Source organism: Athene cunicularia (assembly GCF_003259725.1).
Source record: "Athene cunicularia isolate RWA chromosome 4 unlocalized genomic scaffold, athCun1 chr4_part3, whole genome shotgun sequence".
Classification (NCBI taxonomy): Eukaryota; Metazoa; Chordata; class Aves; order Strigiformes; family Strigidae; genus Athene; species Athene cunicularia.
The window spans coordinates 9,149,668-9,164,213 of NW_020799100.1; positions in this window are offsets into that span (position 1 = coordinate 9,149,668).

A 14,546-nucleotide genomic window follows, 5' to 3' on the forward strand; every position below is an offset into this window, starting at 1 on the left:
CACTAAGTTGGAATTCAGGCAACTGGACGACAAGCTGTAATGTGTTTCCTTTCTAACAGGCCGGTCAAAGAGGTCAGTGAAGTAGGGGACTAATCTTGTATGGAATACAGTAATGGTCAGAAGGGATTAGCAACTCCATCAGCAGGAGGTACTATATAGCACTTGAGCTTCATGCCAAGCTAAAATCACAATTGCTCATGATGGCAAAATGGCATTAAAATATGATGTTGCTGTTTCTAAGGAACTTAGATTGAAAGAGAGGTATTGTCTATGTGCTAGAACTGTCACGTGCAATGACAATGTCAGTAACCCATTTAATTATGAGAAGTTTATGCTATACTATCACCACTCAGAGAACCATTACCTTCTCAAAGAAATCAGATGGTGCTGTAAATGTCAGTCTCAGAGGCAAAGACACTGGCAGAATCAATTGCTCTTACTGGTAGAGCCAATGTTCTTGGTCCAGTGCTTGAATTTTAACATCAGTTCACATATTCACCACAATTAACGGCACAAACCTTCATATGTCTCCTCTACAGGGATAAAACACACTCAGATCAGATGGAAATAGATGGTGTGATTGCAGAGGCCAGTCATTTCTTACTTCTTACTTTAGAGCCATGTGACCTCTCTCACAGCAGGCAATAGACCGAGAAACCAGCAATAGCCAAAGTCAATGCTGCACTGTCAGTCAAAGACTCTGGAATGCAGACAGACTATAAGAGTATTTTTACAAGTATAACCTGCTTTGAAAAAGTGCCTTTCAACAGGCAGTTCCTTGCATTGAGGTCAGACACAGCAAATGCAGCTGAGCTATATGCAGTTTGTCTCTGCACTTTCCATGTGCTTCTCCTTCCATTTACCTCTGCATATCACTGTGTCAACCACTTAAGAAAGAACACAAGAGACTGATGGCAAGAAATTATCTAACTAAAATAATTACATTCTTAAATTTACATTCTCTTTGAATGTAATTTAAAGGTAAAATGAGGAGAAGACAACCAACTTTCCCTGGACTGTTATCACATGGTTTGACTTCAGTGTTATTGAGGCAAGAAGACTTGTGACTTGCTAGGTTTTGTCTGTTTTCTGGAGATTTTGTCTTTGTGGGTGTATAAGTTCTCTCAGTTGTTTCCTTCAAGGAAACACGAATGCAACAAAACAAACAAACGTCTCCATGGCCAGGATGCAGTGAGAGCTGTTGTCTGTCTCTCAGGTGATTAGATCCAGCTATAGAAGGTTTTCACTTCCAAGGTATCATCTTTCAGCAGTAATCATCATTTGGTTTGGGTTTTTTTAGTAGACCAATCTGTAAATAAATGCAACATGCAGTCCTCCTCTTGGGAAGGCTGTTTATTATTTCTTGTGAGTCTGAAAGATCTTTCATTCAGCATTCTAAAGTAGTGAGACCATTCCACTGAATGAAAATGAGAGTTTGGACTCAATTTCACCAAACAGATGGGAAGGCATTTTTCAGGCAATTTTAATGTTAAACACTGCCTCTTTATTTAATACTGCAGGTATAAAACTCATAACAGAACATCAGGCAAAATAAACTAATGCGTAGTGATACATGTATGTGTGGTTATCATCCCCAAGTGACTGTAGCCTATTCTTTGTCATTCTCATCTACAACCATCCTCTGTCATGCTGAAGAAGTCTTGCAGATCTTCTCTCTGCCATTCAGCAGTCTTTTGAACAACGGTCAGTAGAGCTTTGCAGCTTAATTAACTATCTCAGGTTTGCAGAAATCCAATCAAATCAATGTCAGAACTTGGTCTGAAGAATAGGAGTGGGAGTGAGGAAAGAAGACGATTTTCCCTTTTTGATCAGAGGCAACCCATTTCATGATATAACATGCCTCGTGACAGAAACTACAATACACAAAGCTAACTGCATGCCTGAGTAGTCTGGGTACCCGTGCTAGTTTGGAGTGTCTCAGAACTTCTTAAGAGCATAGTAGAACTTGTTTTCAGCTATTTTCTTCCCAAGTCTCTCTAGCCCAACATTATTGCTTGAGTATATGTCAATAAATCTATCAGTTCTCAACTGACAGTAAGGCTTTTAGGCATAGATCAGTCATTATATTTAGTACAAGCTATAGAGTACTTCACATTCCCTCTTTGTCTCCCAGGGTAGTCCTTCATCTTTTTCTGGTTTTTTGTTTTGTTTTGTTGTGTTTTTTTCCTGTGGTATGTAGCTAGCACAGGCTCTCTCTGGCTCTCTTTATCTATTGAAAAATGTATTATAATTAGAGTTCTTTAAGATTTTTAGCATTTCTAGAGGGAATTAGTTCTTTACAGAAGAAAGGCTTTCTCCATTGTGGGATTCATACCATAATTAGACAAAATGATGGGTTAAGTCCCAGTGGAAAAAATGCACTGTCATTGGTGTTCATTTTTATTGCATAAACCCATGGAGATCACGCTGATTCATCCTATTGCAGCCACTTCTGAAGCACAGTGTTCAATTTAAAACTGATGTATCATTATTATTTAGTACTCACAAGTATCCTCAAGACCTTATCCATCTAAGAAGTTTAACATACACCTTCTTCCTCTGAGAAAAATAAAATGCCCAAAGAAAATTTAAGATCAGTGGCATCTGTGTTGCCTACTCTCAGAAGCAACAGATTACAGCCAGCCATGCTTTTCCTCATGTTCCTTGTTTAGGAATCTTTGAACTTAAGTCAGAAGAGAAACATGTGGCATGGCACAAATCATATCTGTATGCCAAAGTAAGATGCACAAAAGAATTTCTTCCAGCCTACACAGTACATATGCCAAGAAAATAGCTGATTACAACCATAGAACAGAGGTACCAACCACCAAAGACAGATCTCATTGACTATAAACAATATGCGGCCAGACTTTGTAGAAAATAAATAAAAATATTTAAGTGGGTTTATTGCATCTAACAAATTATTAACGAGGATGGTATTATTAAGAATTAACCAAATATTTGTAATTAGGTTTTGGATTTAAAATTACCAGTTTTGCAAATTTTTGCTATTACCTTGCTGATTTCAGAAATCCAGGATGCTCACAACTAAGCCAAGAAGTTAAATTCACCTCAACCACAAATGTATTTTTATGAAGGAACAAAACAGTACTTGATGTAATGCAATTCTTCTAGCTAATTAGCACCTTAGGGTAGGTTGTTCATAAACAGAAAACAGTAAGGGACCTGAAATAGATCCCAGCAGTACCTTGTGTAATACCAGTCTCAAAATAAATGAAGATTTCACTTGAATCCTCACCAAGTCACTGCCTCCCAAAATAAAAAATAAAATTCCAAGTTCAGAGAAACCAAAAGGAATTATTTTGCCTATCATGACAGAAATCTAAGGCCCTGAAGGAAAATGGGACACTGTCTGCTTCAGAAGATGCTTCCTTTTGATCTTGGACATGAATCATTCCTTCAATATCAAAGCTCATTACATTCAGAAAAATTAACTTATTTTTACTAGTTATGCCTGAAGTATCATTGTATCAACTGTGGATGCTGCCAGGCAGTTATATCCCTTTGATAAGGGACAGAAAAGGAACATTATTTGCTTCATGCCAAAGGCATTGGGTCAAGTTCAACACTCTGACAGCAACCTGATGCTGTTCTATACAGTGATTGCCCCAGTAGTGCAGCTGTAAGGCAAGGCCAGGTAGGACGGGGCTTTCAGCAGCCTGATCTAGTGGAAGGTGTCCCTGCCCAGGGGGGCAGGGGGATTGGAACAAGGTGATCTTTAAGGTCCCTTCCAACCCAAACCATTCTATGATTCTATGATTTTATGATTCTAAGTGTCCTCAGTCCAATTTTTGATGGCCATCTGCCCATATCTCCACTGAAAGCTCAGGCCATTACCAAAAGGATTAGAAATGGACCATGCTGTGAAATATGGAAGAATTTTCTCAGCCTTCATAGTTCCACCTCCCAAAGGAAAACTGACCTGTCTGTACATCTGCCAAGTATGTTTCCCCTCACTTGTGGACTGATTGAAGACCTCAGTCTACCCTCAGCTGTCAGCCCAATCTGTAATACACTTAAAAATCAGACAAACCAAACCCAAGGTTTCATTTGGACTGATTTAACCATGAATCACCATTTTAATATGGCACAGTGACAAGAACAGTGCTTTCTAGCGTGCCACTAACAGGAAACATTGGTTCACAAAGCCTTAGGTAAATGAACAGTCACATTTAGTATCTGAACATCTCTCAGTTTCGTCAGAGAAAGGGAAAGGCAGTATTACTGTAGATGGAACTACAGGTGGCTATGCGTAAGTATGCTACAGGGTGAAGCAAACAGGACTATCGTGAGTTCAGCAAAGTTTTCTCTAGGGACAAGATAATGTAAAACAGTCTTGTTTTGACACTAGTGCATGCAGCAGTAATGACTCTCCCAAATGTAACACTGAGCTCTGTTTTAGATCTATGTCAGTTAAATTACACCTGGGATGAATCTGGTCCAATATTTCTGAGCAAGTTCTAGCAAGATTATTTATTTTAAACAGTTGAATGTTATCCTGGAATTACGATGCAAGAAATCCCGAGAGAAGATTCATCATTATATGTTGATACCTAAATAAGGGTATGTATTTGTAAAGTCCACAGGCACACACACTCAAAACAGCTTTCCAGTTGCAAACATAACTGTATCTCTCTCTTATGCATCTCTCTGTGTACATTCTTAGGACATTAAAAAATAAAAGACATAATTTGTGAAATTCATCACATAACATTAACTATCTGGTTTGCCTTTCCATAAAATATTTCTATCATTTCTGGTTGTAAAAAGGTGGCCATAAACAGGAAATGTATGCAAACAATGATGTTTCTGGTATTGATTCTTTGCAGTATGATTCACTGCTGTATAAACATGCAAACAAAAAAATGGTGGCACAGACAGCGCTGTTAAAGAATCTCCAAGTTGAGCTCAGTGGTTTTGGAAAGTATCTAGTGGCTACTTTGATCCCTAATGTCTAATGGAAACTAGACTGCCTGTAAATAATAAGCTGACTGTCATCTTATTAGTACAAACAGAAGGAAGAGATAAATGAATCACAACTCTGTCACTGCTATTAGCAAAGGATTGGGAATGATGTAGAGGGTACAGTTCCTCTGAACAAGACTTGCTGGAAACAGGCAGGCTCGCTGCATGAAACATCATTTGGTCTTTCAGGCTTGTGCAGATCTGTGCTGGCTATCTCTGTTGATTGACTGGGAGGTGAATCTTATAGGCTTTCCCTATTTCACTTTGGTTTTGAAGAAAAACTGGGCACTGCAGATATAAAGATGCTAGTACTATGCTGAAAAGATGGAGCAAAAAGGTGCCTGCATGCTCCATGGGTTTTGATCCCCTTGATGCAGTGGGTGTGGGCAGCCCTCTACTGGTATGAGCACCACTGATCATCTTTGCCCAACACCCATGCTCTTTCATTTTCAGGCAGAATTAGAGTAGCTTTTCATTAATTGTAGGGTATATTCAGCTAGTCTAAATACTTCCAAAATCAATTTACTTGATCAGTGGACTTAGGTGTTCCTTAAGACTTCTGAAAAGCAACTTGAAGTGCCTACATAAACCCCCGCTGCAGAGAGCCAGCTATTGGAAAACAATAGGGAAATGGACAGAGGTAAATTTTAGACTTGGGTTCATAGGTCACCTTCTTACCTATTTTTATGCTGCATGGCAAAGAGAGATGTTTGTATGTACTTGTATAGTTGGGACTGGCTGGGAAAAGGGAGGAAGTCTGCTCACTTGGAACTCCTTCCTAAAGATCTAAAACTGGTGCTTTACTTGAGCATAGTATTCTAATTTCCTTCAAAAATGCACATCAAAAAGAATAACTAAAACATTAAATCTATCTCAGTACTTGTAAAAATGCATGCAAGGCACCTCAGGATTTGATTACATGTGCATCAGCACAAGCTGCCTTCAGAGAACAAAGCTCAATTGATTTCAGGGAGTCTGATTTGCCTGGATGAAAATGAATTTTTAATAATTTGGTTGTCAGAGGGATTATGCAAGAATATGAAATAGCAGGACATTCACACAGTGGATTGCTGTGGAGGTGTTTGCTGGTGCCTAGTAGGCAGAAATAGTGGCATGTGTTTTCCACAGACAGCAAGGAGTAGTGCCAGGCTGTCACAGGCAGAGGTTCCCTGGGGAGCCGAAGGGACCAGTTGCCAGGAGACATCACCATATCCAGCCTTCACAGTCAGTATAACGTTCCTTGCCACAGACCTCAGACTCCCTCCTACGTCTGCATACCAGCCTGTTTTGCAACCCTTCTTCAAATTATTTCTTTTACAATCTCCCAAATATCCCCAACACTTAGTGGAAATTACCAGCTTTGAGAAATTTTATTTGATATGAAGCCCATTTTCTGGTTCTTTAACGCAAGCATTGTACCTTCGACAGAAACCTAGCAAAGGTATCAAGCATCAGTAAGGATCCAGTTCAACAGCTGGTACAAATCAGTTGAGCCACACTCTTTGTAACAAGGATTAAAACACAGGTGCCACACCCTGGTGTAGAGGTGACTTCCTGCTTCACAGGCAGAGCAAAGACCAGCAGCACTTCCCTTTGCTGAGCTTCCAGAAGTCAGGTCTCAAAGAGTCATGACATTGTTTATATACAAAGTAAGACAGGAGCAACAAGCAGATACATAGTTATAGATATTTAATAAATACTATTTATGTGCTAGTCTTCAGGGCCCTAAGATTCAGTGAGTCATTTTCTCAGTCTCCTCTGCAGAAGCATAAGACCTTATTCCAGAACTTGGGGTTTTAAGGCATGCCATCAAATATGCAAATACTGCAAAAAATTTATGAGAGTTGTCAGATCATGGATACTCATTCTAGCTAAGCCACAGCCTCCCCTTCCACTTCAAATGTGAAATACTTAGTCAGTGAACAGAGTTCCTCCATGCTGCTTCAGCACCCGTCTTCTGCTAATCAGCGCTGAGAAAGAGGTGATCTAACAGCCTGTCTCCAGTCAGTCTGAGCCTTTGTATATCTGTAGTCTATCTGACAATCCCCACTACCAAATAACAATCCCACAGAGACAATTCAAAGGATGTAGAAATGTTGTGATAAAATATTTCAAAGTATACTATTTAAATTTGCCTGACAAATGTTCCTGTTATTTTCCCAGACAAAGCCTCTCTGAATAATGGTAATATGAAGGAATCATTCCCCAAAATATGCTCCATCTAATTTTCACAGTTCCGTACAGTCACAGAAATATCATCCCCCACAGGTACAGCACTACATCTAAATGACAGAGGAAAAGGAAGTGAACATTTTTTTTAATTCAAATTGATACAAAGCCAACTAGAAATAGAAACAAGACTATCTTTACTCATTTTGCACATTCATAAACATATAAAAAGTACTGAAACATAATGTAATTTAGTGTGAAGAACTCTAATTGCTCTCTTGTGTCTCATGTCATCCCCTGTACCATTATATCTGTCATGGTTTAAACCCAGATGGCAGCCAAACATCACACTGCCACTCACCTTCCCCCACACCGGAGAATGGGGGAGCAAATTGGAGGGGTAAAGGTAAGGGAACCCATAAGTTGAGACAAAAACAATTTAATAATCGAAGTAAAATGAACTTAAAATAATCATGATAACAGTAAGAATAGTACACAATGCTACTGCTCACCACCCGCTGACCGATGCCCAGCCTGTACCTGGATAGCAATCCTAGAGGAGAGCAAAACCTGAAACCACAATCCTGGAAGAGAGAATGAGCTTTCTGATCAACCCTTATCTATATAATGAACATGACGTTGTATGATACTGGAATATTCCATTGGCCAGTTTGGGTCCGTTGCTCTGGCTGTGCTCCCTCCCAGCTTCTTGTGCACCTGCTCACTGGCAGGACATGGGAAGTTGAAAAGTGCTTGATTTCTTAGCAAGAACTAAAAACGTCAGTGTAATCAGTGTATGATCAACATTCTTCTCATACCAAATCCCATACTGAATCCAAACCAGCACTATTCTAGCTACTAAGAAGAAAAAATTAGCTCTATCCCAGACGAAACCAGGACAATACCGCAAGCCAAAGGGTTGCATTCTTAAGTAGCTAGTCATTGGCTTTTCCCTTCAAAGAAAACCAGATTTTGTAGGCTTATGGGTTTACCTGCCTTTCTGTTGGTGTATATTTTAAAATAATTAATTATGATACCTTATTTGATGCACCGTCTGCAGCCCATGCATTTCAAGGGTCGTCAGAGTTTCACTGCAACAGTTGTGAGTTAGTCTTTGGACTTCAAGAGCAAACTGAGGGCAATATGTATTTTTCAGAAACTAAGATGTGAACCAACTAGTTTGTTTTCAAGCAGTTTCTCACTCCTGAATAATATAATTATGGAGCTTTTGGGGCAAACTGTGGCAAGCTGAGCTGAACATGAAGTGACAGTGCTCAAAACTGAGCCATCCAGAAACATTTCACCTAAAGGCTAAGGAGAAAGGAGGAGGCATACATTGTTTCTCACTTAAAAAGCTAGTGCCATCTTCAGTTTCTTGCCCAGATGTTGTCATGGGAAGAAAATATCAGAATATATATGATGCCATATAAAGCACAGATGGAAGCAAACTCTCACAAGAATGTATCTTCCATTTGAACCCCTTTCTAGTCTCTCTCTGGGGGTCTTGAACTATATCATGTCAGACTGAGCCCATATTTCTTCAATAGCCCTGATAATATCCGACACACATACCTAGGAAAGAAATAATTGGCACTGCAGAGACTCTCCAGCCCATAGCAGGGACAGGTTCACATAGGGTTTCTCCCAAATGCAACAGGCACTCAACTGCCTGAGCCACATGGCTCAGAGAATGTGATTACAGCAATGAAGGGGTAGACAGAAGTGCAATTCCCCATCATTTTTGTGTCAGACTGGTTCTCTGAACTGCATCACTATGTGGTTTTATATCTGTAGAAACACAGAGCAGGGGTAGCGAGAAAGGTCCAGAAACAAGGCATAGCACTGTCTGGATGACATGATCTTTAACTGCCTTAACACTGCAAGAGATCAGCTCCAAGTATCTCATTCTGCAAATGATCTGTAGTTGTCATGGACCACTGCATAAGTGCGCATGGACAAAATTCTACTTATGCCTTACATAATTTTAATTAAAATAGCAGGTACAAATTAGCATAAGATTGAATCCTATAATATATGACTTTCTCTTTAGTTTAAAAACACCCTAACAAGCCTAATTCAATGTGTAAGTGGAATGTATCCTCCAGTGAAAACTCCAATGCAAATTTAAGTCACTGCAAAGTTACTTGTGAATATTTTTTTCTTCTAGTCCCTATACAGCATGATGCTGGAAGTACAAGATGTAGAGGACACTGACTTTCAGTGACTCATGGAAAATACCAAGCTGGAATCACACAGACCTGCTCCATACCACAGAAATCATTCGTGATTTCTGAATTCTCTTCATTCTGGAAAGAAAACAAGCAAAACAAGCTCCTGTAGAAGCAAAATCCAGCACTCATACAATAAAAAGCAAAAGAATCAAATGCAAAACCTGATGTGTCATGTTCCTGAATATACTGTATTTTAAGAATAGCTGTTTTAACCCTTATTTCAAACAAAACTATATATGACATCTTCCACAAGGAGTATTGAAAGAGATCCAATGTAAGGACTCCCTGTAACTGGTGCTCACTCACTCCTGGACATTTTTGATTGACAAAACTGAAAGATAAATTCCATTTGACAGGCTAGTAATATTAGGTCTGTTTTTTCAACCTGCAGAGTATGGTCAGATGTTCTTGAAACTTGAAGTACCATGCTTTTATGCAATCAGGCCTTCTACACAGAGCAGTATGCTTTCCTTCCTTTGAGCAGTCCTTTGATCACACAGAAATTAGTCCAAAACTCTTCTTAGGAGTAAGAAGTGCTTAAGAGTAAGAAGCGGTCAGTGAATCTGTTTTTTTCTTGAGCTGCCTGGGTTTATTGTTACCTAACATGTCAGTATCCTAAAATGCCCAATGTTTAATTTCACTTGTGAATACCCTAAAGCACTGACAAGAAAAACTGGGCAGAGTTTAGAAAATACCACCAAATGGGCACCCATTGACTGGAAGAATAAGAAGGTTTTCCGTATTGTCCTGGTTCAGCTAGGATAGGGTTAAGTTTCCCCAGCAGAGAAGGGGGAAGGGATCTTCCTTTGTGGCTTTGGTGGCTGGGAGCACATGTTTGTCCCGTAACCATTGCGGCATTTCTCTGTATATCTTTTGCCTTGCTTACTGTTATTGCTGTTTATTGTTGTTATCATTGCTACTGTTGTTGTTCAGATTGCTTGTTACACTGTTGTATTAAATTTCTTCTTATTTTAACCCGGGGTTTGTGCCTCACTGTCAGCCTGACTGGCTGAGGGTGGGGGAGGGGCAATGGCAACGTGGTCTCCGGTCCCGGCAGGGCTTAAACTACCACACGTACGCAAACATTAATAGTCAGAACAAACCTAGATATAGAAACTTAACTCAGTACATAGACTGTACTCCACTTTCTCACTTGATGGTTAGGAAGACTAGTATTATTTAAAGTGTCTTCATTTTTCTGAATACATGTTTTACTCTGCTGAAACGAGAGGCAGCAAACAGTGAGAGTATGAACAAGTTGCTGCTCAGGTATGAAACATTTTCTTGTGAGTATAGGAACTTTAAGTTATGATTGGATGGCTGAAAGCAAGGTCACACGTGAGGTACAAAATCAACCACTGTAAACCTGTTCTAACTGCAGAAATGAATGTGTGGACTTATGATAGTGAATTAATTTTTCAATTTTGGCAGAGTAAGAGCATGCATGTGATGAGTTACAGTGCTTTAGTTACAAATGAGCAGTAATTTCCTAAACTACTGTAATTAACCTAATATAAAGTAATGATATAAACAGGAAAACACTCCAATATATTTAAATTCTATCCTCCTCATTAAAAAAAATATTACAATAATTGAATGATCCTGTCCTTATTTTCTCACAAAGATTTACACATGTGTTGACACACCTGAAAAATTTAGCATCCTTCCTTTCATCCCGAAGTCTGACTTCCTATCCATCAGTTGTCATGGCCTTGGCTGCACTAATAGCTCTTAATTGCCTGGACCAGCCTCAGCTGGGGCTTTCACCCACACCCTCTGATGGGAACTTCATTTAAGTGCAGGCTTTAAGTAGAACCATAAAACAGTTTGGGTTGGAAAGGACCTTAAAGATAATCTAGTTTCTGCTGTTATTGTTGTTCTTCCCACCTTAGGCAGGGACACATTCCACTAGCCCAGGTTGCTCCAAGCCCCATCCAACCTGGCCTTGAACCCTGCCAGGGAGAGGGCAACCACAGCTTCTCTGGGCAACCTGTGCCAGGGCCTCACCACCTTCACAGGGAAGAATTTCTTCTTACATCTAATCTTTCAGTTTAAAACCATTATCTGTTGTCCTCTCCCTACAGTCCCTGCTCAAGAGTCCCTCCCCACCTTTCCTGTAGCCCCTTTAAGCACTGGGAGGCTGCTCTAAGGTCTCCCCAGAGCCTTCTCTTCTCTAGGCTGCACAACTCTCTCAGCCTGTCCTCGTAAGGGAGGTGCTCCAGCCCCCTGACCATCTTTGCGGCCCTCCACACGTCTACATCTGTTTTATGCTGGGATGACAGGTGTGTTGTCCTTGCTGCTAAGTTCTTTCTGCTCCTGACTTGCTGTTTGGGTTTCCTGGACTGACCTTGTAAATGGCATGTTACCTTGTATTTGTGTGATGATCACTGGACTGCTCGTCGTGTTGTTGCCACTGCTCTGCTTGCTTTTCTCTAGTGTGGTCACACTGTGTCCTGTTGGCAAGGTCTTTGCCTGGCTTGTGTTGTGGTCACCCTCAGTTCCTGGCTTCCTTGTCCTGAGGGAGAGCAGTAAGAACTGGGTAAGACTGGTCAGGGCCACCAAGGCCCTGTGCACTTAGGACTCTGATACTGTTTTCCTCTACAGCAGAAGTGCCACTCTCCTCCTAGACCTGTCTGCTGCCAGCACCATTTGCTTTAATCAAAAAATAAATACATTTCAGTGTGGCTCATTATGCTGAATGAAAGCAACAGGGGGCTAACGAGCACTGTGAATGAGCCATTAACATAGCAATCAGAGGTATCCTCAAGATAGCTAAATCTTTTCTGCATCTTTCTTGGAACACTCAGTAGTGTATACAGATGTGATCTCATCTATTCAAGTTAATTCAAGGAATAAATAGATTTAGATGTCTAATTTAAGTAGTTTCTTTTTGCAGAATTATGCATTGTGTTACACTTGCAAATAAGAAAGAAAACTGCTAGTTCAGTTTGTGCAACTGCTAAAGGGTTATTCTTAGCCTTCAGTGGACAAGACTGTGTTAACAGATTTAATGTTCAGATTTTTTTCTGAAACTGTTTCCCCCCCGCCCCCCCCAACAGGTTTTCATCACAAAGAGGAAATGTACCTGGAACAATAAATTTACTGGTGACTTCATCTTTGCAATTGATTTAATGTGGTTTAGAGCTAAATAGCATTTTTATTTTTCAGAAAGGGCCTTCATCTCCAGCCTCACGTCCTGCCTGATTTCTTGTTTCTCGGCTCTTAGGATCACATTCCACAGGGACCTGACATGCTTTTGCTCAAGGGAGTACTTTTTCTCAGTCCTCGTAAGGTAATAAGACCAGCCTGAAACAGCATTAGATTTGTGCTTAGAGAAAGAGCAATAGGGAGGAGGGAAAACCTACTTGTGTTTAATGATACTGAGAATGTATGTTTCAAGAGCCCAAGGGAAGGAGAGTAGGCAAAAAACCTGTGTCTTTAAAACTTTGCTACAATGAAGATTTTTAAGAGAGTCAACTCTCTGCACATTAATATAATCACCTCCACAGAAAGCTTTAGAGGACATAAATTGCTAAACACTGCATTGGAGGCTGAGAAACAGAAAAGATGAGCACCTCCCCAAGGTGCTAACATTGATCAGCAACAAAGTGAGGAAAAGAAACTTGGGGGGTACAGCTCCTAGCTTTGATTTCAACCTCACTTACAGGGTTTTCCTTGAGTTTCAGTCTCAGCTCCTGTGGCAGGTTAACCTATTTAGGCCAAATAAATTTTATGTCTGACTTTCTGGAAACAAGAGCCAGCAGACAGCAGTTTCTATTGGAATTTTCAGCATTTTGGGGATTCTGGGGGGAATGGACACAGTGCACATACATAGCCAGAATCATTCAAGTTTTCTAAACAAAATGTAGAATGCAGAGTTCAAACTATATTTGTCTTTTTTTCCTTGTCTCCCACCTTCACCAATCTCTGTGGCATCACTGGAAGGATATCCACACAGCAAAACCACCCAAGCTCATCCACTGATGGCAATGTATGCAATTTTCTCCTGCCTCAGTCATTTGAAGATAGGCTTGAATCCTATGTATTTGCTCTGCAATGCTATGAGATATCCCCAGATGATGCTCTGACCAGAAGCAAAGTGTCCTTCAGTGAGGCCCAGTGCTCAAGGGGTTGTGTCAGCCTTGGACTGCCATTACAGGACTGCTTCAGGCAACACTGATTCAGGTATATGGCAGTTGTAGCTTTTCTTGCATCAGAATGTAAGGTTTTTGGCTTTTATTCCAAAATCTATTAATTGAAGATGGAGCATAAAATACTTTAGTCATGCAAATTGTTTTCATGCTTGATTCAGTGTATTGCCATCTAAAGTAGCCTCCGTTGTCCCTGTGTGGCACTTTCCTCAATGTACCCTAGAGGGCTCATTTCAGATAGGAAAGCCAGGTACTCTTGCTCTCTACAGTTCAGGTAGCTACATCTGGCAGGTTGCAGAACAACTTTGGCCTGAAATGCTATGGATTCTTTCAGCTGCATTTCCCATGCAACATGCTTGTCTTGTCAGAAGTTGATCTGGAAAAAGGCAGTTTCCCAAACGCTATGGTGTGGCTGCTCAAAGGCCTCCTGCTTTCACAGGTACTGCTGATGTGCTCTGCAGAAACTCTGCCCTCTTGCAGGTGCTCTTTGTTCCTGGTTTTGTTAATCTTGGCACTTATTCTGTCTTCCACTTCCCTGCTGCAGTAGTATCACTCTAGATGATACATCAATCTCTCCTCCAAAGCATGACTGACTGCTCATGTGCTACTATCCTTTTGTGGTGTTATTCCCACAGTAAATGCTGTGGGAGGCTTGGCCCAGACTGGGTAGTCCCCATGCCTAGCCCAGGTCAGTCTATCAAGAAAAGGTAGCTGCAGCCATGCTATGGGGGGAACAGCAGGCTGTGAACACACCGGGCACCTGGCCCAGTCAGGCTGTCAGTTATTGTGATCTGAGCCCCGTGTGCTAAAATAACATGTGGAAGAAAAAAATCTTCTGAATCTTTTTTCCAAATTTGGGTTAGTCTGCCCGCTATGAAGGTCTGAAAAACTGAGACACTTGTGGCTACCGCGCAGAGGTGGCTGAACGCTGCCCGCGAGTGGGGTCGTTAGGCAGAGCGGGCGCCTTCCCTGCCGGTCCAGCACCGCGGAGGGAGCCCCGCACCCCTGC